The sequence below is a fragment of the Colias croceus genome, chromosome 7 (assembly GCF_905220415.1).
Source record: "Colias croceus chromosome 7, ilColCroc2.1".
Taxonomy (NCBI): Eukaryota; Metazoa; Arthropoda; class Insecta; order Lepidoptera; family Pieridae; genus Colias; species Colias croceus.
In genome coordinates this window covers 9,505,690-9,529,374 of record NC_059543.1, presented here as the reverse complement: position 1 = coordinate 9,529,374, position 23,685 = coordinate 9,505,690, and the positions used below count along the sequence as shown (strand labels likewise).

Below are 23,685 nucleotides of genomic sequence, written 5' to 3'. Positions count from 1 at the left end.
TTATAAGTCACGTTAACATAATATCATAAATTGTTTAATATCAAAATAACAAACTTCTTGAATGTTAGATAATAACGAATGAGTTAGGTTTTGTCTAACTTCAGAGACATAATGAAGCAATTAAAATCGTTTCAATTTACTTACCTCCCTTAAAACGTTTCAGACAGGTAATTGAAAATGCCAAAAAATATAAGAATGTCTACTTACTTTGTAAGTGTAATTTCAAAAATGTGTATTTGAAATGCCTTTGATTAATGTTTGCACAATTTTGCGTTATGTTTTTAACGTATTTCCTGGTTTGTATGATATAAAAGTTATCTTATTGAATAACTTATTTTCCTTGTTTATTATATTTCAGTTATAGAAAAGCGGTCGTCAAAATAGGAGAATTATGAATTTAATGAAAAATATTACATACTTTTCTCTATAATAAAAACTATAGGTATAAATAAATATAATATTTTAAACTTACTCCCAATATAAGTATTTACAGGTAGGTAGGTTTGAATTTCAGTCAAATTGGTACATTTTTGGCAAGAATACATTGTCCTATTGAACTAAATAAACTAGCGAAATAATATTCGAAAGTATAGTAGAGTTCATATTCAGTTAAATGTTTATACATAGAGGATTTAATATTATGCATACAATGTTGACACACTGACATAATATGAGCGCAAAACCGTTATAATAGAAGCCCTTAAAATGCATAAAAAGTCCTACAACATCAATAAAATATAGACATTAGACACACCTATATTCACACTGTCTACGTTATTGATTTTAAATTTACTTTTTAATCTACATTCCGCAATCTGATTTTATTAATGGTGAGAGGTGAAGGGTCGGCAAGGAACAACATTAACTCAAATCGTACGCCAGGGGATAATGGATCTTATACCGAGAAGATAATACCGCAACAATATCTACAACCGTTTAAGAGTAATTAAACGTTATACTTTACAACATTGCAATATATTTTTTGGTTTTTATGGCATTCAAATGATTTATAAATATAAATTTATAAAGAATAGAAAAAATTCGATCACGAGGCGGGACTCGAATCCGCATCCTTCGCGCCATTCCGGGGCGGATGCCTAACCAACTCAGCCACTCGTGACCCTTTTTTCTATTCTTTATAAATTTATAACATTGTAATACTTTTATGTAAAAAAATTAAGTACTTTGAAGTTAACAGAGCTGTGACGCCTTCGTGAAAATATTCATATAAAATCATGTAGTAACAGTCTGAAATTTACATAACATCGTAGAGGGAAATTAAGAAGTCATTTTAATTAAAACTACAATGTTTAGGTATAGGTTACCTACATTCCTTTATTTTATCACAAGTATACGCTAGGAACACTATTAATTTTTCCTTAATTGTAATTCCTTGTGCGTTTTATTGCATTTTGTAGATCTATAGCTGTTAATACGTCTAATTCAAGTGTTGCCACACACAGCAATACAGACGCATGTGTCGGCGTCGATGTATTTTATACGCAAAATAGATTGTTTGCAGTTGCCATGTTATATGTTATAGCTGCAATTACTTACAGGCAAGAGTGACGGACAATCGCCGCTGGGACGCGTTATAGTAACGACCAAAACGAAGCTTGGTCACCTGTGTACGAGCACTAAAATAAACCTAATGTATCTCGGCTTCAAATAGCTAAAACCTGCTACTAATTGTGAGATATGGACTATAGATTGTGTTGCGGTTTGTTCCAGTTATAATCTGGTGCTTTAAGAGTTGAAGCCGTATATCACAGCGCTCTTAATATTATTTAAACGCGATTATTACTTCAGCATTTTTGTATATTTTCTTTCGCTAGAAAGTGTCTGGGAAAATGCCCAAGGCAAAAATGCTGACAAGATAGTTTGAGGCGTGAATAAAAATAATAAAAACAAACATATATCGTAGTGACATAAAGTTCTCAAATTATGAGGGTTTGTTAGTAACAAGCGCACTTAAGCATCCCTCTTTTTTCTCTACAGGCAACCTCATTGTGTCGCGGAGCGTAAGCTTTTGTGTCGCGTTACATCTCATCGCATTATATTTACGATGGATATAGTTGTTAATTATCATTTTGTATTGTATACTACTCAATTATATAATTAACAGGCTGGGATGAGAAACTGTCGTGTTATATTTATGTTCTGAAATAAACAGAAAATGAATAAAGAATTACGATTATTCTGAATATTACATTTTTGTTTCAGATGTTATTTGTTCGATTATTCTTATATAATAAAAATACTTTACTAGTAATATTTTTATAGAGCCGCAATTATAACTTGGTCTTTGTTTTGCTGGCGGTGGCAAACGAAAACAGACCTACATTTACTGGTTGCATATATGTAAATATTTTGCCAAAATTGAAACCAGTTGTTTTTTAAACCAATATGTTGGTGTTTACCAGTAACTGGTGCATATTAATGGGTGCAGTGCTAGTGCAGTTTAAAATTTAAAGGGCCGTGCGTTCATTTAAATGTTAATACAATGTTTTAACTATACTAATATTATTTATTTATTTATTATGTACATATTTGCCACTTAGTTATGTACAAAAGTGCAAATGCTTACCTATATGCCAACTGATATCTTGGCATATAGGTAATATATTGGCATATTGGCTATAATACTTGGATCAAATAATTTCTAATAATGTTTTTTTTTTTTTTGTTATAATAGAATTTACAAAGCATGGAGATGATGAAGATAGAACGCTCTACTTCCAAACTTCTCTTTATGCCGTTCATTTTCTGTATGCGAAAATTACCACAGAACGTATAATTTTCGACGTACACGTATCAAAATAGTATCAATATAAGTGAATTCAAAGTCTCCCTGAAATGAATACGGTTATCATTACAATCGTTGAGAGGGCAATTATCATGACCCTTACCATGGGTTCGCAATCGACTCTTGCGATCACTGCATTCGATAGCGAGTAAGCGTTAATCGAAGCAGTATTTCTTAAGTTTATATTCCGTCAAATAAGTTACTCATGGTACCGACTATCTATCTTGGTTGCTAGAGTATCTTGCTAGTGGCAAGTTTTCTACTTTAAGACTCTACCGAACTACTGGAATAAATTTTTTTAGTGACCGCTAGAGGCGCTACCAAATTTTCCATTCAATTTCTTTACGAAGTCGTTAGCGAGTAAGATCACTGAAACTCGTAGTAGGCGTACACTATCGGATACTATGCTATCTAATGCAAAGGTAATTCCACGAATAATGAACGTTAACAGCATAATAAGCGAATATTCTCCACATTTGATGCCCGCTGGAATGTTTGTGGTGACAAACAATAAATGATTACGTCACAACGACCCTTTATATCCGAAATTCGCGTAAACATTTGTTGACAACTTAATTAGCAATCATTATTTGTTTGTAACAGATTCATTATCTTATTGTGACTGTTAGCATGTTTGAACCATTTTCGATGTTGTATTTAAAAGCACTTGTAAAGGTGATTTGGAAATAATATGACGGTTGTATTAAGCTTTTAAGCTGTTAATTATAATGAGGGAATATTTAGTCACTTTCATATTATTATCTACATTAATTATTAATTGAACATTATTTGTAAGAAATAGTAAAATTTCGAAGCTTAGAACAATAAGTCTATAAAAAATCTCTGTTACTCTTTGGGAGTATCTACAGGTAAAGCTTCGAGCTTTGAGAGACAAAAATACCAGTCACCGTCACTTAACTTCTATCGAACAGTCACAATAGAATTCCCAGAATGTAACACGTCAAATTACAGTGCCAATCTCCGTTTTACAAAATGTTAAACTACTTTCTCTATATTCGAAGATACCTATTATTGATCTCGCTATTAAAGTTAAAATTCATGATGAATCGAAGATTTTATTTTTTATTTATTAACCAGTATGTTGAGTATGTTATGACTTATGATATTTCAGTAAAATTTTATTTTAATACAAGAAAATAATAATCGTGATAGACTTTTTTCTATTCTAAAAATTTTTTATTTACCTCTATAAAGAATTTGAAAGCTAATGAACTAAATATCAAATTTGTATAGCTATTTGCATAGTATATGCTAATAGAGAAGGAGCCCGTAACATGCAGGTGTGAAGTATGCACCAAGTTTGTAATCTAAGGCTCATCATTGCAAGTTGAGCCAGCAGGCGGCTAACTTGCGACGAGTCTTATGGGTAATAATTAACAATTTAGTTAGTTAATGAAAATACTTGCAGTTGTTAATAGTTTAATCGTTACTTGTAGCGCTTTATCTAATCTTCGCTTTTGGTAGTACAAACAGTGTTTTGATTAGTACGAGTAATATTATATCTATATATATGTACATGTATATGTATTGCTACCTCAATTATAATGAAGAATGGGAGAAGCAGATATTATTATGTACAAAGAAAATGATTACATTAATACATATGAGAAACTACTATAATTTATTACTTATTTGTCTTTTTCAATGATTGTGATCACAAAAAAACAATTGAAGTATTTCATGTTACTTCAATAACATCTAGAAACAAATACTTGTTCATTTATTTTTCAAAGATAATATAAAAATGGATACATTAAGGTTCTGTTGGTGTCGTAGTTAAAGGTACCAAAATAAAATTCTTCGAAAAGACGATTACCTATTTTGCTATTAATTAGACCTTTTTCCAAGTCAAAACATAAGAATTAGAAAAATTTATGTTATCGAGGAAAATGAACAAATGATATAATCCAGATAAATTTCTATTAGGCTAATTGATACTCAATAGTTAGAAGAAAGATTACTATTATTAGCTTATTTTTCGTATTGTGTTCTATTTCGGACGATACATTACAATTTCCTCGCGACACTTTCGGAAAGCGGCTCGATTCACGGAGCTAAATTAGGACTGACGTCGACAGGTTTTGTAAAAGCATTGCAATGTTGAATTATTAAGCCAACTCAGGCTGGCTATATTCGCTATGGCCGCAGTCAAGCTGTCGACGAATACAGGGGTAATAGTCCATTTACGGCTCCAGCTCATTTTCAATTCCGACACCCGGATAAAGTGGCCAACAAACGTTCGGAACGGATAATTTAAAACAACCGAATGATACGCCCGCTGCATATTCACAAGTTCAATACTTAGCGAATAGTTTTTGCATATGGATCAGCGTGTAGATTTATTAAGATATTGTACTCAATGCTACTTTATCTTAGTACGTCTGCCTGGAACTTAAAGGTATGTATATAAGTTTTTTTTTCAATATTACATAAACTGCTCTATGTTCTATAATTGAACATAGGTACATTTTGTAAAAAGACGCATTACGAACATAACAGTGTTGGTAATTAAAACACAACAGCTAACAGTGTGATTCAAACTATGCCTTTCGGAAATTGAGTTCAGAGCGTATTGAGAGAGGAAAAGTTTGAAAGCAATTTCGTGAAAATTTAATACTCTTCAGAACTTACGAGAATGAGGAATTTGTGAAATGAAGCCAACATCGAGCATGTCTAATTTGTTTCAAGTTATGAATAAGGTAGCAGCAAACGACAGTCGAGAATACCTTAAACACCGTTGCTTTATTTTTTACCGTTCCAATTTTATTTTTACTTTAATTTTTGACTGTTACAATTTGAAATGATTAACTTTCTGATCACAGATAGAGTTCATTGCTATCAAATTTAAGAAATTAGCAAAGTATATAATCGGAATAATAAGAATATAATCGGATAAAGCTAATATTTATGTAATCTAGTAATAGTTTGAGACCTAAAATTGCTTAAAATTATTAATAAGATTCACTTCTCGGAAACAGCTATGAGAATTTTGATGCGTAGTTGTAGATGATTATGAGGGCAATTTGCTGTAGTAAGTTTAACTCGTTACAAGCTAATTAAAATAACAAAACGAAACACACAAAATTACTTTGAATTAACATAGAATAGTTTTATAATTACAAAAGTATAATGTAATAAAAACTACAATATTAAATATGAGATTTCCTTCTCATTTTTCATTGAAAGCGAATTTTTTTAATACTTTTGTTGCTTAAGCTTACTTCTAGCTTATGCAACAAAAGTATTTAAAAAAATACTAGTTAATAACAATAATAACCGTACACCTTTTATTCACATAAGTACTAATTACACTTGCAACACGTGGATAATATTATATCGATATGTACTCATTAAAGCAATTAACCAAATATATTATCGATTGATGATAATATTTTATTTCAAATTTGCATTTGATTTATGCATTATACACAGGTTGAAACATTGCGAGAATCCATTTTAACCAGCAACATTAAGCAGTAAAATTACAAACATTAACCATTTCGTTCCACGGCATTATTTCCTCTCAGTTAATTTCTTAGTCCAAATTAAACGGCGAGTACTCAATATTGTTAACAGATAGATATTTTACGATTGACATTTGACTTAGTGGCGTTATACTTTTAGTATAACAAGGTTTCAATACTCTGAAACTACGGTATGTCTTGTATTTAGCGTTACAGACTGAGCAAACTAATTACCGATTTAAACTATGTTTAAACTATTTGTTTTAACTCTCTGATTGCTTTGACACCTTTGCGTCTGAATAGTGAATTTATTTTTGTTCTCTTTGCGAAGTTGGGCGGTGAATTTATTAGTCGTGGATGAAGTTGGGTACGCTTTTTGGATACGCTATAAGTGGAGGTATATGCTTTTTGATGTTGTGGAAGTTACACAATGTAAGATGTAACATAACCCATGAATTAACAGCGTTTAGTTTTGATTTTGATTTTTGTGTAACACAATGTAAGATGTTACATAATCCATTAGCAGCGTTTAAAGTTTTGATTCATTTATATTGGCCACTGTACGGGTAGTAAGTTTGCCACGTACGTAATATTTGCGAAAGTCACGGGTTCGAATCCCAGTTCGTAATCGATTTTTCTATTCTTTTTTTCCATTTCATTTCCCATTAGCATCTTTTTATTGTAGCAAGCAAAACGATACGTTACCAAGTATTTTTACTAGAGAGATGTTAAAATCGCACTACACTACCTACGCAAGCTTTTCGTATTATATTATATTCCCAACAAACATTCTAATTTAATATATAGGAGTTTGAGGAAAAAAAGAAAATTATGATCAACGGTCGTATCAAACCGAGCTTGTTCAACAGAATTTGGTTCGGTCTGGCGTAGTTTTAATTCAGAGCAAGAGGGCAGGTATAAATTCAACCGCTATGAATCAATAAACCATTTCACCCTGCCGAGTTGATGTGTTGTTACGTCACACATACAAGATTTGAGTCTGTGTTCACTTGGATTCGCTAAGACTACGGCTATTTTCGAATTAGTTTATGGTCAACTGATTTTAAATTCGTACAAATTCAAATGTATATTATTAACAACGATACAAGAACGTTATAAAGATTAAATACATATAATATAATGGTCTAGTAACAACCAGGTGAAAATTGAGGAAAATTTTTTAATATCCAAAAGTTATTTGTATCATACATTATATTAATTTTATTTTATTTTTTATTCTACTAACATGATCTGCGATATCCGAATATTAAGGTGAATAAAAAAATAATATGAATTAATAAAAACCTATTCTGCATTTACACAAGTAACGATGGCAATGCATTCTGTAAATAATTAAAACGGAAGAGTCTAGTCGTAGAGTCGAGTAGAGTCGAGACTAGGCACGCAAAAATTGAATAGATTTTTCAATTAACCTCCACGTTATTCCCATTACCAATACGCCATATGATGAAGGAAAACAACATGAAAAAATCGGGATATCTATTAAACTACAATTGTCCAGTTTGGGGGAAATAAAAATAGAAATGCTGATGAGGTTTTCTTTGTCATTTAGACTCTATAAGGTACACACGTTACGTCCACGTCTACTATGCCTTTTTTACTTGTTAGGGGGTAGTTATTATTTATAAATAAGTTAACCGATCTCGTATATAAAACTAGTAGAGCTTAAACTAAGCTTTGCAGTTTGGATTTAGTATTTACTCCTCATATAAATATATAACACAGCCTTACTCTATAAAAATAGTGGATTTGACGTTTAACTGGTTGAAACTCTTTAAATAATAAGAACGTATTATTGTACTTGTAAGACAATAGATGTAGTTATATGCTTTGATATCAGAGTTATTTTAATGAGAGAAAACTGAAATATGAAATTCATTATAATGTCAAATCACAACGGTTTGTAACCGTACACTCTTTATTTCATGTGAAATGAAATGTTTCTATTAAAATATTTTCGTTCTTCTTTCTTATTTGTTCTTATACCTTTATATCTCTGTTTACTGCTTTATATGTGTAACATGTTTATTTGTGAGGAATTAATATGCGTATTTATGTTAAACTGATGAGTTTTATAATATATGCTATAAATTCTTAATGCTAACAGCAAACCGAACAATTTCTGTATTTATACATGTAATGGTATTTTATTTTTTATGCATTTTTATGTAATAATTTATGAGTTTAAATTATAAAACATAACACTCTTATTAAATTGTAGAGCTACTACTCTATTTTAAAAGTTAAGTTACGTTAAATATGTTTTGCAAGGTAAATAAGATTTTGAACTCCATAACAGAAAATATTCATTACAGTACTTACACAAAATGTTGAAATAAAAATAAATCACTTAGGCTTAGACCATAGTTAGGGTTGGCTCAGCTTTTTTTCATTTCGCCACCAAACCTGAAATTTTACGAGTCAGGTCCGCCTGAGAAGATTAAATTTGATAGAATAAGAAATTTACTAAACACAAAATGTTTGAGTTTGCTTTTCTTCTTCCATTCAATTGATACTTACAAATACGTAATTCTGCTGAAAATTAATTGGTGACTTTCTTAAGTAAATAATGCGTAGGTAACGAAATCTTATTATGTTCAATTTTGAACTAGAAATATGTTTGTTCAAATCCGATTAATCCTAGAGATTATTCCTAATATAATTAAAGTATAGAGGTAGTATGATACCTCTATACTTTAATTATATCTATCCCTTTGAATAATCAAATTGTAATTTTCTAGAATATGAGTAGAACTATAGGTAATTTATAATTATAAATTACTAAATATTTTTATAATTAAGGCTTTTCGTTGTGATTTTAATTCACTCTGGGTGTATTACTTATAATATTATTATTTTTACACGTAATTACAATTTTAATTAAATTATGAAAACCTCACCCACGTGCCGAAAATAAAAAGTAAAGAGCCAAATTTAATTTAATTAAAAATACACTCTATTTAAACAATAACACGGCCGTAAGTCCATAAACACTGGAACCATTTCAAATGTACAATCCTGTTGGTGAAGTTTGAACAAATCCTTCCGTACTTGCGAGATTAGGCAGACATATAGACAGGCATTTCACTGCTTTGTTCATACTATGTATTGGGTACTGTTATCAGTGCTTAGCCGCTGAGGAAGTAAAATCCTAGGATTCCAGATGGACTTACAATTTCCGGGCCGTTTGCCAAATGTTACGTGATGTTTGTATTTATATAATTTAATATGAAAATGTAGATATGCATTGAAATAAATAAACATTCTAAATGTAAAGGTTAAATGTTACCTGTATAGAAATATCAAAACGCCATTCATACGAAAAACTAATTAAAGTTAATCTCATCAAATGTTCTTTTCTCTAAACATGTTTTAACATCAAAAGTTTGTTTAAACCTAATCCTATTTGCAAACTGCTTTTATTTCAATTCGAAGTACCTACAGAGCACTTAAATAATTCACGACGAAATCTAGCACATTATGAAAATTTGTTTTCGTAAATGACTTTTGGAGCGTTAAATGTCAATTTCCACGGATACGCTCACTGATTTGAGACTTGTTTGAGTAAATCTTGTTAGCAGGCACATGACATAAGATCTCTCGATAAATGAGCTCGTAACTCGCACAAAAATACAGATTAATGAGTGCGAGATTACGTTTGATGGTCGGTAATGAGTTGCTGCCATTATTTGGATAACATTAATTTGGGTTGTAACTCAATTATTTTGAATTATGCTATTTGTATACGTTAGATTAATAGAAGAAGACGGAAGTTCATTTTCTTAAAGAATGAAAGGAATGTTGTTAAAAACTTAAAAAAAAATCAGAAGTAATTCTTTTTAATAAATATGATTATCTTAAATAGCACTTCTTAAATCGTAGTTATCTATATTATGGTCACAGCCTTTTATGTTGTTTCGTATTTCATGGATTTTCTATCCTCTAAATTTCATCAAAAATATTTCCTGACAAAATTGAATTTGACATCGGACCGTAATTATGGGATTTATGAGAAAAATATATTAATTTCTCTTTGACTACAGACCCTTTAAGTTAGATACAATTTGTTACGGTATTATTATTAGACGAATTCTGTGGAATGATAGGTAGAATATATTTACATACTAGCCAGTCCTGCGAGTTCATTCTTCGACTGTTGAATGAAAATAATGAAGCAATAACCCACATCACAGTGCCAGTGTTTTCTGTATTTGTTACAATATGTTACATGAATTAATCTTCGTTCAGTAGTGTTTAATAAAATGACCATTGACCCTCTCGAACCTTGCGACAAATACAATGTCATAGAAAACTAATTAACGACAATCTACGATAAGGATTACATTAATTATTGTATTCTATACAATTCAGAGATTGGATATTTACCTACAAGTTTTAAAGTAAAGATTAACAAGTAAATCCATTATAACAAATTATTTTCGAATGTTGTGATCATTCATCGCAAATGTATATTTTCTGAGGTAAATTATTTTTCCTGTGTATAATATTTTCCATTATATTTACATGGTAGTCTTCCCGTATTTAACCCGGATTTACGCTGAAAACCAACCTTTCGTTTGTCCCTTGGGGCTTATACTATCACCGTCCCTAATAAAATAAAAATCTGCCAAATAGTTTACCAATGAAAGCATAACATGTTCATTGATAATGTAAATAAAGAGAAAATTTGGATATATTGAAACTCAAAGTAAAATTAAACTACCGGTCATTCCTTTAGCATTTATATATATTTATATATATGCAATGTCAATTTATATGATAATCAAGAAACAACTACACTGCCATAATGTAATATTGCTTTTAAGGCATTTCAAAAATAAGAAATATAAATACTAAGAATAATAAAACTTAGTTTAGACTTAAGATTATATGGAAGATTATCACTTATAAATTTTTGATGCCACAAAATCTTCATTATTCAAAAGTAAACTTAGATTAATGATTATTTCCCTCTCAGCGATTAACAAAAAAAAACTTGAAAGCCAAGGCGAGAATTGGAACACAAAACTTATTCTTCTTCATAAAACATTAATCTATTAAAAATTAAATGTAATCTACAATAAAACAGAAGCAATTTAGCAAATTGTTAAGTTACTTCGGTGTTAGACTTGTCTTTTATTTTATTCATCCCCTTTCAAGCGAGGGATTGATTAGAGAAAATATAGCGTATCTTAATTCAAGCATCAGTTGATCTCAAGCGAATGCTAGCTAACTTGTATGGGATGTAATTTAATTTGGGGCACCTGAAAGCCAACTAAATGTCAATAGAGGACCGAATCAATCTTAATTACTTGAGGTAACTTTCAGACTTGAGCCATTATCTGAATGAAAGTGAGAATGGCAGGCGCTGTACCGTCTGACCGGTAATTTGTTGTTCCTTTGTTGTAATATATATGAGAAATCTTTTACTTATTCTTATCTTATATCTTATTATGAAGATTAATCTAGCTGATGTAATGAACAATTTAAAATATGTTTTTAAAATTTGTTTGGTATTGACGCTAATTATTTTACGCGCTACGTCGTACAATTTTGTATTGTAGTTCAAGTTCATATTATTTTTGAATCACTACTATGAAAGCTATAAACAACCCTTACTTTATTCTTTCTTTCTTATAATATAATAAATGTTAAAGTAGTACTTGCAAGTTAGTCCTTCGAGCCTAACCTAAAAGGTACTTAGTTACCCATTCTTATAGTCCAGTGATAGAATAATAAGAAGTAATTCTAACTTCTTATATGAAGATAAGCAAGATATACAATTATACATCTTGCTTATCTTCAAGCTCAAAACGTTTCGTCGTTTGTTTTAATAATATTTATTACGTGTCGCCATGATGATGCTTTAACGAAAAATTTAATATTCGGCCCAATTTACATGAAATTTACATAGCATTATATTGTGAGAAAGCCCTATATCTATTTTTTATAAATGCTAACGTCTACACCGCTAGGCATATGGAGCTGGCATATTTACAAAGAAAAATGAATACAGAATGACTACGACGTTTTCTAGCAACTTATACAATGTTCATGATAATTTTGTGAGTAATGGAATCTCAAATGGTTTATTCAAAATAATACGGGCTGTATGTATTTTGCGTTGGATATTAATTTTGGAATGGATTTGTGTGTTGATAAATGGTTTTGTTCAAATAGATACGTAAACTATAAGTCTTAAATACATATAAACATATTTTTTTTATCAAAACATTTGTTTTTAAAAGGTCGTAATAAAATAACAAGTCGTGAATAAAAATAAATGTTGACTACATAAAAAACAAGACTGATTAACGATTTTTATTCCTAAACGTCGATCAAAAGGCGTACCAGAATACTTCGACTTGGCTTGCATAAAACAAGGCATTATCTATACATATAATATATAATTATACGTATACTTGTGTAATACCAGCTTTACAGCTTCGTCGAACATGACGCTACATTAGAGCAGATCGGATGTAACAATGAAAAAAAATAAGTAAATGGCTATTAGTGCTACTAAGTTGAGCCGATTACCGCCAGCGCTGCTACATTTTGTCGAGTATTCCTTCGTACAACGGTTTAGCCGTGCCTTTCGTATTTTATTTTCCGCCCAACGATACCGATGCAGTAAGCTAAATATTGAGCATTCTCACGGATTCACTGTAACCTAAATCAAAATATTTGTGCGGTTGTTCAATCTACATTTGTTTGTGGTTTATTCTATTACTTATGGAAGGCTTGTACAATACATATGAGTGGAACGAGAATGAAATGTAAATAATGAACTCGAAGCTAGTTACATAAAAATAAACAAGCGAGTTTTCAACTTCAAACAGCGTAGCAGCAGTACTAATCACAAACAATTCTAAAAACAATTTGGATCAGCAATGCATGTTTGGTATTTGTTTTCCTATACTAGACGTATCGGAATGAATCATACACTGGTTTTAACACAATGTGCATATCTTTATTTTTGTTGATAACGTAGTTAATCTGTAGCATAGGTACTACCTATAATAGATGCCCATTGGTTAACAATACTCCAGAATAATAATACACCAGATTTCACCAAATGTTTACTGTTTATTGTAAGAATTGTACATAGGTAATATGTTTACTATATACCTACCATTCCATTACAAATTACAAAACTAATACATTTTCTGAATATAATATCGTATCAATAAAAAGCTATTACTATAGTATTCTAAGAACACATTATCGTATACATCTGTTTCTAAAAGATTCGTATCCAAAGAATACTTATTGTGGCGTCCCATATACCTACATAATGTAGACCTAATATTCGGTTTGTCCACGAACCGCATTCACTGAACACCACAATTCCACTCTAATTTCATACTGAAAACAAACAATTATCTCTAACCATTTCATTTGCGGCCGTGTTTCGTTACATTGCAAATGGATTTGGGGTATTCTTGGTACACGATTTTGCTATTATCCTGCTACTACCGATATAATTAAGATTACCTACTATTAGGATTACACTAAATTTCTAGTTGTGGTTTCCATTGTTACGTTGTGGAGGCGGAGGGGTCACGATATAAAAGCAAGGATCTTAGGCCCGAACGGATTAATGTTTGTTAAGAACAAAGATGATATGGCATACACATTGAAACAGGTGACCATAATAGAAGTTTGGAAAACAAAGATAATAAAATCATGTGAACTTATCCAAAACTTTACTACTTTATGTCACACAGCTGAATGTCAGTAAATGATAAATTTATGACTTTCTTCGAGTCACATAGCATGGAATGACTTTTCCTCATTGCATCATCATATATTAATACCGAAATTGTGCAAAGTAATGATACATTTTTGAAAAACGATGGTATAAAAAAATTAAGATTTGATTCGTTATTAAGATTTGATTAGTTTGGGATCCACTGTCGTACTTTAATTGTAAAACATAAAATGAACAAATAAATTTATTTCATTTCATTTCATTATTTCATTTCATTTCATTTCATTTCATTTCATTATTTCATTTCATTTCATTTCATTTCATTTCATTTCATTCGTAATTGCATCTTTCGTAACTTATTATATAACATTTTGCTCTGCAATCATGTTTTTTTTATAGCCAGTCGCAGTGCCAAAATTTATGTAAACAACAAAACTATATAGGCTTTGGATTCAATTCTATAAAATACAATGGATTCAAAGAAATAATCACATTGTTATCCAGTATGCATAGTGTAACTCAGATCAACATAGTTGGTCCCTTGACCTTCGCCCGGGTTCATATGCCTACGTGACTCATGTGCGTAATTCCTAAGGTTATTCACGAAAGATTTACAACTGACCTTACCTTAAGGAAGTGTTTTAGGTCGCCTTTTGTTCTTTTATGAAAATTTCAAGGGAGACCCTACATGAAAAGGACGGAGTCAGGGTGAACAACAAGTATAATATCTAATAAATTAAAAAATGACATATGTTTCCTATGATAATAAAACAATTCAACGTTAAATTATTTACTTCATGATTGATGTGAAAAGGAAACAAAGAAAAAGTTTGGGGAATGCCAAAAACACTCTTCAAAGTGATATCTAATTTAGAAGTCGAAGATTCTTATGAACATAACAAAAATATGAGTAAGAAATTGTTCTGAAACCGCGACTTTTTTATTACATTGTTCTCGGAAGGGAAATTCTATGATCAGCATTTTAGCGACTCTCAGAGTAAAGGGTGCGTCGAGCCATGAGGTTTTTTGAGGTTTCTTATTACCGAGGGTCCATAATGAAATACTTTATAATATTACCGTTAAGTAAAATTCTTACCTAACTATCACCTTTATTGTCAATTTTGTTCAATTTTATGGTAACTGCAATGCTTGACAATGGACAGTAGATTTTTAAATTATTGTTGGCTTCCTGTGAATTTCTAACTGACAACAACGAAATAATATAAATATATACGTTATTTACAATCGTAGTAGCTTTCTATACCTTATTTATAACGATGAATATAAGAAAAAAAGGTATGGAATATACTTTATGAAGTAACGACACATTAAATTAATAAGTAATTATTATAAATGCAGTAAAAAATACCTACTGTAAAAAGATCTCGATATTCCGCAAGACGCATTCCCAAACCCACTTGATGACATAAAAGTAATTGTTAATGACGACATTGAATACCTCATTGTTTTCCCTTACGTCGACTTAATTACCGGAACAAAAGCTGGTATTATTTAGAATAAGTTGACAAGGCTTCAAGAATAATTAAAATTAAAGCGGCGTTATTCTGACGCGGAGCATTTTCAATAAGTTCTGTCTTGCTTATGGGACCCCCTGAAGGTACAAGTACCTTGTAGGGCCAGTGTTGCTAACAAGCTTAGCTTCAACAATCAGTAGTCAAGCAGACATTGATGGGGAGATCCACCCACATTTGGCAATGTCAAATTTCACCCTCTTTAATTAAAAGACTTCACTCAACCGAAATTCGTAATATTGGAGCTTGTCTTTACAACACTGTCGACACTAGATTTCATTAAGACAATCTTAACTTACTATCTCGAATACTAAATCGTAATTGAAATCATAATATAAAACAGAAACGTTTGTTTAGCGAGATAGAGGGTTTAATATCGTTTTGGAGTGTAGATTAAAATTGAATTGATTATTTATAACAATTAAAATTGTTTTCCAATTCATTAAAAAATACAGTAATCTTTATAGTATTCAGAAATAGGTACTATAAAGAATGCTAAAAGCTAAAAAACAAGCGAAGTGTTTATAGCTAATGGAAACTAATAAATTCCAATAAATAATCATAAATTTTGTATATTAAGTAGGAATATCGATAATTTATTGGGGGAGCGAAAGCGCTGTAGCATTAAAAATATTATCCCACGTTTAACAACGCCATTTATCACAATTTCAATAAATAAGCCTTTAGAAAGAAATTCCTTATTGGATTCGATTAATCTATGTATATTATTATGTTTAAATGTTAGAGTTTGTTTATTTGTTTCAAGAATCTTTGAAAAGCTTCATAAGATATTTGTCGGGTGATTTTACTTGTCTTATATTAATCAATATATCATTAATAAACAGTATTTCGGAGTTGGTTGAGTTCGAGCCTATTCTGCAAATTAGGCCCTTGGAGTTAAAAATGTCTGTAAATGAATACCGCAATGCTCTGCTGAAATATTAAACGGCTATTTAATTATTTGTTTTCCTTTTTCCCTGTTTGTTTAAGTCAACTTTGGGAATGCAGGGTGAAAACGGATGACTTCTGAAAGATTTTTTTAGAATATACACTTTTAGAAATGTTTGAATTATGTAAATGCTAAGGTAGATATAAACTCTATAAATGTAATATATTTCATGTTCAGATGCTTGCTGCCCTTTACCGTAAAAGGTATTCAAATGAAGTTGCCGGAAATTTACAAAATCGTATAATAATTAATAAGTAAACGCAACAGAAAAGTATCAAGCAGTAGACTAAATAAATAAATAAATAATAAATAAATAAATAAATAAATATTATAGGACATTATTACACAAATCGACCTAGTCCCACAGTAAGCTCAATTAAGGCTTGTGTTGTGGGTACTAGGCGACGATAAATATAATATTTAATAAATACATATATAGATAATAACACCCAGACCCAAGAACAAATAATTGAGTTCATCACACAAATATTTGCCCTGACCGGGGATCGAACCCGGGACCGTCGGCTCAGTAGGCAGTTACTTTACCACTGCGCCAACCGCGTCGTCAAATAACGAATTACCTAAAGCTTTATATTCCAAAAAAATTAGAAGAAGTAATTCAGATACATTCGATTATTTAATACGTGGGCACGAATTAGATAAAGATATAAATATAAGTTAAGAATATAACGGTCGAGAAAGACGTGTTTGTCTAAGATCCCTTGTTTCCAGTGAATGTATCTGTTGCCGCCGTTTTTTCTTCAGCTTTTCGGATAACAAAATAAAAGAAAATAGAAAGTTTCTATTAAAAATATTCTACTATTATAATTATAACTTATATATATACTTATAACTATAATCATCAGTTATAAGATTTATATTTTTAATCCACATTCCGCATTATAGAGAGCATATACTTTATGTTTGTTCATTCAGCATCTACAAAACTGAATACATTTATGACTTCAATGAACAATGTCAATGAGAGTTTAATGCGTATTTTTTTTGATGTGCGAAGTGCTGGCTTTATGTGTTACCTTAACGATGTCCTCGCGCGCTGCAAATCTGTAACAAAACATAATATTCTATGTCAACAATTCGGTCAAAAAAGTCAGAAACGGACATAAAACTGGCAATATACTTATCATGTCGTAAAAGAGAGTAGGTAACAGTTTATTGGCCCTTAAAACGTGTTATCGTTACATTTGCATAGGGCCGAAGATGTTCGACCTAACACTATCTGTTTTTATGATCTTGATACGACTATACATTTTTGCAATACTGCAGAATGTCCTTACTTCAATACTCTAATAAACATATCTTCTTTATGTATCAGTACTTGTATATTAGATAAATATATTCCATGTTGTCGCTGTCGAATTAATGAGATGATGTCACGTTTGTGTTATTTGCATCAATATGTTTTTGGCAATGGCGCCAAGAATTGTTGAAAATTATGGGAAAAATATTTCTAGTTTCCTTCTGTGCGATGGATAGGTCATATTATAATTCCCTAGTGCTGAAATTCTCTGTGATTTTATTTCCTTTTATATTGCTTCATACTTTTGTTATAATAAATATATAGTTAGCTCTTTATTTACTATAAATTCCGTTGTTCATAGCAGATTCAAAACTAAAAAAAAATGGTTATGTTAGCGATCGACGTAACGTCGTTGTAATACAAGTATGTTTAGGAAAATAATTTAGTGTGTAAGACGGATAAGACCGCACAGTGCTCAATACGAGCAAGTCAGTAAGTACGGTAACCAATGACGAACGAGTATTACGTAGTCGTTATCTCGCTATAGTGTAGAATTGTTAATTTTGTTTATTTTGTTTAAATAGTACGTTTTTGAAATTATTAAATTGTAGTTTATTTGTAATAGTAAATTAATCGTTTGATATCGTATCGATAAATAAATAATTTGGTTAAGGATACATTATTGTCGATAAGTATAATATTGTTATGTAGCTTTGTTATCTGGGTACATTAATTGTAAAATTATTAAAATAAATAAAGCAGTAATATTTGGAAATTGTAAAGATTAAAGATGACAAGAAATAATGAATAATGCCTTATTTAGGACTTTCACCGCTTATTTCTTGTTGCCGTATTTGTAAAATGTTACGAACAATAAATACCGAATAGTTGCACAGTAGTTCTCACTTTAACAGTCATGAAGCATTATGTTTGTAAATAGATTATTATGTTATAGTCGATATAGATTAGCATAATTATAATCGCATGTATATTAATTGTAAGTTAGACTATTAATGGTATTTTAGCTTGTTAATTTATTTTTTGGTATTTTTGGATACAATTTGTTATGACTATGTACAAGTTGGTATTATATAGTTCATTATGGAAACTTCTCACATATTACGGTGATGACGTTGTTATTGTAAACTTAAAATATTGTTAATATTTTGCATTAATACGTAGTTGTGTTTTGTAAAATCTTTACGAAATATTACGTTAGCGCAGCATATGAGGCTACATTACATGTGTGAGCATTGTGCTATGCATGCGCTTTTAGAACCAGTTTATTTAATAACGAGTAAATATTATGGAAATGTGAATTATACTTCGTAATAGAGAATTTTGTTATATGTTAATTTTGATAATTTCTTACGAGTAAGATAAAGAGAATTTGAAGTTAATTTCAATATTGTAAAAGTGTGGTACAAGTTATGTGCAAGTTTAGTAGTAACCTTCGAATTTGTGTATGTTTGTAATTATTTTATATGACGAATCGTATTTCATTGTAAACGTATTTTTGGCTATTTTTAAGAAAATAGTGTTTGTATTATTATATGTTGGAAATGAATAAAGTTACGAGCAAGAAAAGGGCTGGTAGATAGTACACGTATCGTACGATTTGATCGGAGAGCACCGGCTCTCCGTGCGGTAAAACTTTACTTTGGTAACCCCTCCGTCGAGCGTAGGTAAAATGAGTCAAGTGAAGTAAAGCTCAGTCAAGCTCTCGCAGTCAACGGAACACAACGCTCTCTACGCACGGAATTGAAGATCTCACCAGCCCTTGAAAGCTCTACATTGAAAAGAAGTAACGCTGACTTTTATTTCGCTACGTTATTATAGCGAAGCCCGCGTGCTTCGCTCGCGGAATAAATCCCTCGCGTCTACATACGGGCTGTGACGGCACACCGCGTTTTCCACGGACGCTAGCAGAAGCGTCGGGAGTGGACGTGAACCAGCTACGAAGGCGTTCACTCAGTGTGCATAGTCACACAAGTAGCGTATCGGCCGTGTATAAACATTCGCGTGACCTGCGTACGGGCACGCTCGTGCTGCGCCTACCGCCGCGATATACACGGTCGCATATATTGTATCCACGCTACAACATTTTTGGTCCTTCGAGCCGGATTCTGCATTACAATTTGGTTAAATACAGGCCAGATACTGTATTTTATGGTCCTTCGATTGAAAAGGAAAACGCGTGAAAATGCCAATTACGAGATCGCAGAAGAATACTCCACAAGGTCGTCAGATGTCAAGCAAAGAAGATGACAGTCGGTCCTTACAAACGCCGACTAATATTGCTATGACGACAGACACATTGAATATACAACAGACTGCCGAGAACAAGGAAGAGACCTCTGCGCGCTATTACAGGGCGATAAGTGAAAAAGCGAGGTCCGTACGCTCCACAGAGTCAGCTGCACGAAGACGACGTTTGGAAGCTGAGCAGGAAGTGCTACAGCGGGAATATGAAGTAGCACAAGCAGCTGCACGTCTATCGCGTGTTAGATTGGAAATTGCACAATGCGATGAAGAAATTGATGACTCTACGATTGATGATAACGAATTTACGACGGAGTGCTGTGAAAATACGAAAAAGACAGCGGTATTGGATGGAGAGCGCGCTGCCAACTTATGTTCGCTTGACATAAAAAATGAAAATGTTACATCAAAATTCATCGAAGTGCAAACATTGGCGGATGCATTAAAAGAAGTTATATGCACAAAAAATAACACGGCGGCCGCGGCGTCGCAACCAAATTATATGCACGAATTGCCGTTCTTTGTCGGCAGTAGTGATGAATGGATTGCATTCAAAACAGTTTATGAGAATACAGCCCCATTGTTTAATGATGTACAAAACATGGCGCGATTACGCAGAGCAATAAAGGGTCGTGCACGTGAAGCAATAAAAAGCTTGCTTTATTCAGCCGCTAAGCCGAATGACGTCATCGACTCGCTCAGACGCCGCTACGGTAGAACAGACGCTTTGGTTCTAGCTGAGTTAGACAAACTACAAGCATTGAGAAGAATAACCGATGATCCACGGGACGTATGTATGTTTGCGAGCCAAATTAATAATAGTGTAGCTGCTATTAAGGGCCTTAAGCGACCCGAGTACTTGCTTGCGCCACACATTGTGAAACTAATACTAGAAAAACTACCACAATCGTTTCTATATCGGTGGTATGACTACATCGGCGACGAAGAACATAGTGTGTCCGATATAACACGTGTTTCACAGTGGTTGAATCGGGAAGCAGATAGATGTGGATCTCATGTGAGTCTTGGTGAAACAAACAATTGGAGAACAAATCGGAAGAATGTGTATTATAGTGAAGGAAACAATGTTACGAATGAACATACGGCAAATTATAGTGTCAGTGAAAGTAAGGACACGTGCCTTCACTGCAAGAAAGACCACGTGTTAAGTGAGTGCCCACAATTTATGAAATTATCCACACATGAACGTTGGGATGTGGTAAAAAAGAATCGTGTGTGCTTCAATTGTTTAAAAGGAAAACATAGAAAGGAAAATTGTAGAAAACCACCTTGTAAAAAATGTAAACGGTGGCATCACTCGCTTTTGCATGTAGATTACGCCGTGCAAGAGCGAGACAGCGATAATGTGACTTGCGAACCAATAACGAATGCAGTAAATAACGTGTGTGCAACAAATATGTCACGAGCTTACTTGAAAATGGTTGAAGTACAAGTTTTTGGGCCAAAGGGCTCTGAAAAGATCATGGCTTTATTAGACGAAGGGTCTACAGTGACGTTGCTAGACTCATCAGTAGCAAATCGTATTGGCGCTAGTGGTGTAAAAACAGAACTTGTGTTACAAACAGTGGGTGGAAAAAACATTGTAAATAGTCAATCTATAGTGTTGAACTTAAAATTAAAAGGTGTACATAGTGACAAAGTGCGACAAATAAACCAAGTGTGTACAGTGGACAATTTAAAACTAGCCCCGCAGTTTCTTATCAAAGAACGTATCGAACAGTATCGCCATCTACGTGAGTTTGCTGAACAACTTTATTACGAGGCTAAAGCGCCTTTGTTACTAATCGGGCAAGATAATTGGAGACTCATGGAGTCTAAACAAATACGAAAAGGAAGAACAGGACAACCGGTGGCATCACGAACAGCGCTAGGTTGGGTGCTTCATGGAATTGATAGAAATAACACGAGGTCAGTAAATGTTGTGAATACCTGTTTCTATGCAAATCCAGGCAATGTAAAGCCTAATTTTATAAAGCAAAGCTTAAAAATAACACGAGGCCTACAAGTGAAAGATTATGCACTTACAACGCATAATAATACTTGCAATATGAAATTAATTAATAGAAAATATGAACATGTGACGAGAAAGGGCCGATATAAAAGTTACGGTAATTGTTCTAACATGTCTCCTACAAAGGCATTTAGACAAAGAGTGCCCTCTCAATATAATATGAAACAAAAGCCGAATGTTCACTATGGTGAAATTATTAATCGTCGAGTACACTGGCCCCCCAAACAACATGGGAATTGGAAATATAGAAAATTTGATCCTGATGGGATAACAATCTACAACAACTTGAGTGGAATATCATCGATCGCTAATCACAGAGGTTAGTGCTATGCACGAGGGGGAGGATGTTAGCGATCGACGTAACGTCGTTGTAATACAAGTATGTTTAGGAAAATAATTTAGTGTGTAAGACGGATAAGACCGCACAGTGCTCAATACGAGCAAGTCAGTAAGTACGGTAACCAATGACGAACGAGTATTACGTAGTCGTTATCTCGCTATAGTGTAGAATTGTTGATTTTGTTGGTATTATATAGTTCATTATGGAAACTTCTCACATATTACGGTGATGACGTTGTTATTGTAAACTTAAAATATTGTTAATATTTTGCATTAATACGTAGTTGTGTTTTGTAAAATCTTTACGAAATATTACGTTAGCGCAGCATATGAGGCTACATTACATGTGTGAGCATTGTGCTATGCATGCGCTTTTAGAACCAGTTTATTTAATAACGAGTAAATATTATGGAAATGTGAATTATACTTCGTAATAGAGAATTTTGTTATATGTTAATTTTGATAATTTCTTACGAGTAAGATAAAGAGAATTTGAAGTTAATTTCAATATTGTAAAAGTGTGGTACAAGTTATGTGCAAGTTTAGTAGTAACCTTCGAATTTGTGTATGTTTGTAATTATTTTATATGACGAATCGTATTTCATTGTAAACGTATTTTTGGCTATTTTTAAGAAAATAGTGTTTGTATTATTATATGTTGGAAATGAATAAAGTTACGAGCAAGAAAAGGGCTGGTAGATAGTACACGTATCGTACGATTTGATCGGAGAGCACCGGCTCTCCGTGCGGTAAAACTTTACTTTGGTAACCCCTCCGTCGAGCGTAGGTAAAATGAGTCAAGTGAAGTAAAGCTCAGTCAAGCTCTCGCAGTCAACGGAACACAACGCTCTCTACGCACGGAATTGAAGATCTCACCAGCCCTTGAAAGCTCTACATTGAAAAGAAGTAACGCTGACTTTTATTTCGCTACGTTATTATAGCGAAGCCCGCGTGCTTCGCTCGCGGAATAAATCCCTCGCGTCTACATACGGGCTGTGACGGCACACCGCGTTTTCCACGGACGCTAGCAGAAGCGTCGGGAGTGGACGTGAACCAGCTACGAAGGCGTTCACTCAGTGTGCATAGTCACACAAGTAGCGTATCGGCCGTGTATAAACATTCGCGTGACCTGCGTACGGGCACGCTCGTGCTGCGCCTACCGCCGCGATATACACGGTCGCATATATTGTATCCACGCTACAACAGGTTACCTCTTTTATTTTAGCATTTGCATCTTATTGTGCGGTAAATATACCGAATATAAACTAATCATTGCCTTGTCTT

At 32.5% G+C, this 23,685-nt stretch overlaps 1 protein-coding gene across 8 annotated transcripts in view; it reads right to left on the bottom strand.

Annotated features, from left to right (window-relative positions):
- Positions 1-23,685, bottom strand: part of LOC123693459 (poly(rC)-binding protein 3) — a 132,190-nt gene that overhangs the window by 65,225 nt on the left and 43,280 nt on the right. For 7 of the 8 annotated variants that reach the window (XM_045638573.1, XM_045638577.1, XM_045638581.1 and 4 more), the window contains exon 2: positions 17,545-17,572. The exons of the other annotated variant lie outside the window; for it this stretch is intronic. The gene's annotated coding sequence lies outside the window, so the exon portion shown is untranslated. The remainder of the gene's footprint in view (positions 1-17,544; positions 17,573-23,685) is intronic. 8 annotated transcript variants of the gene reach the window in all.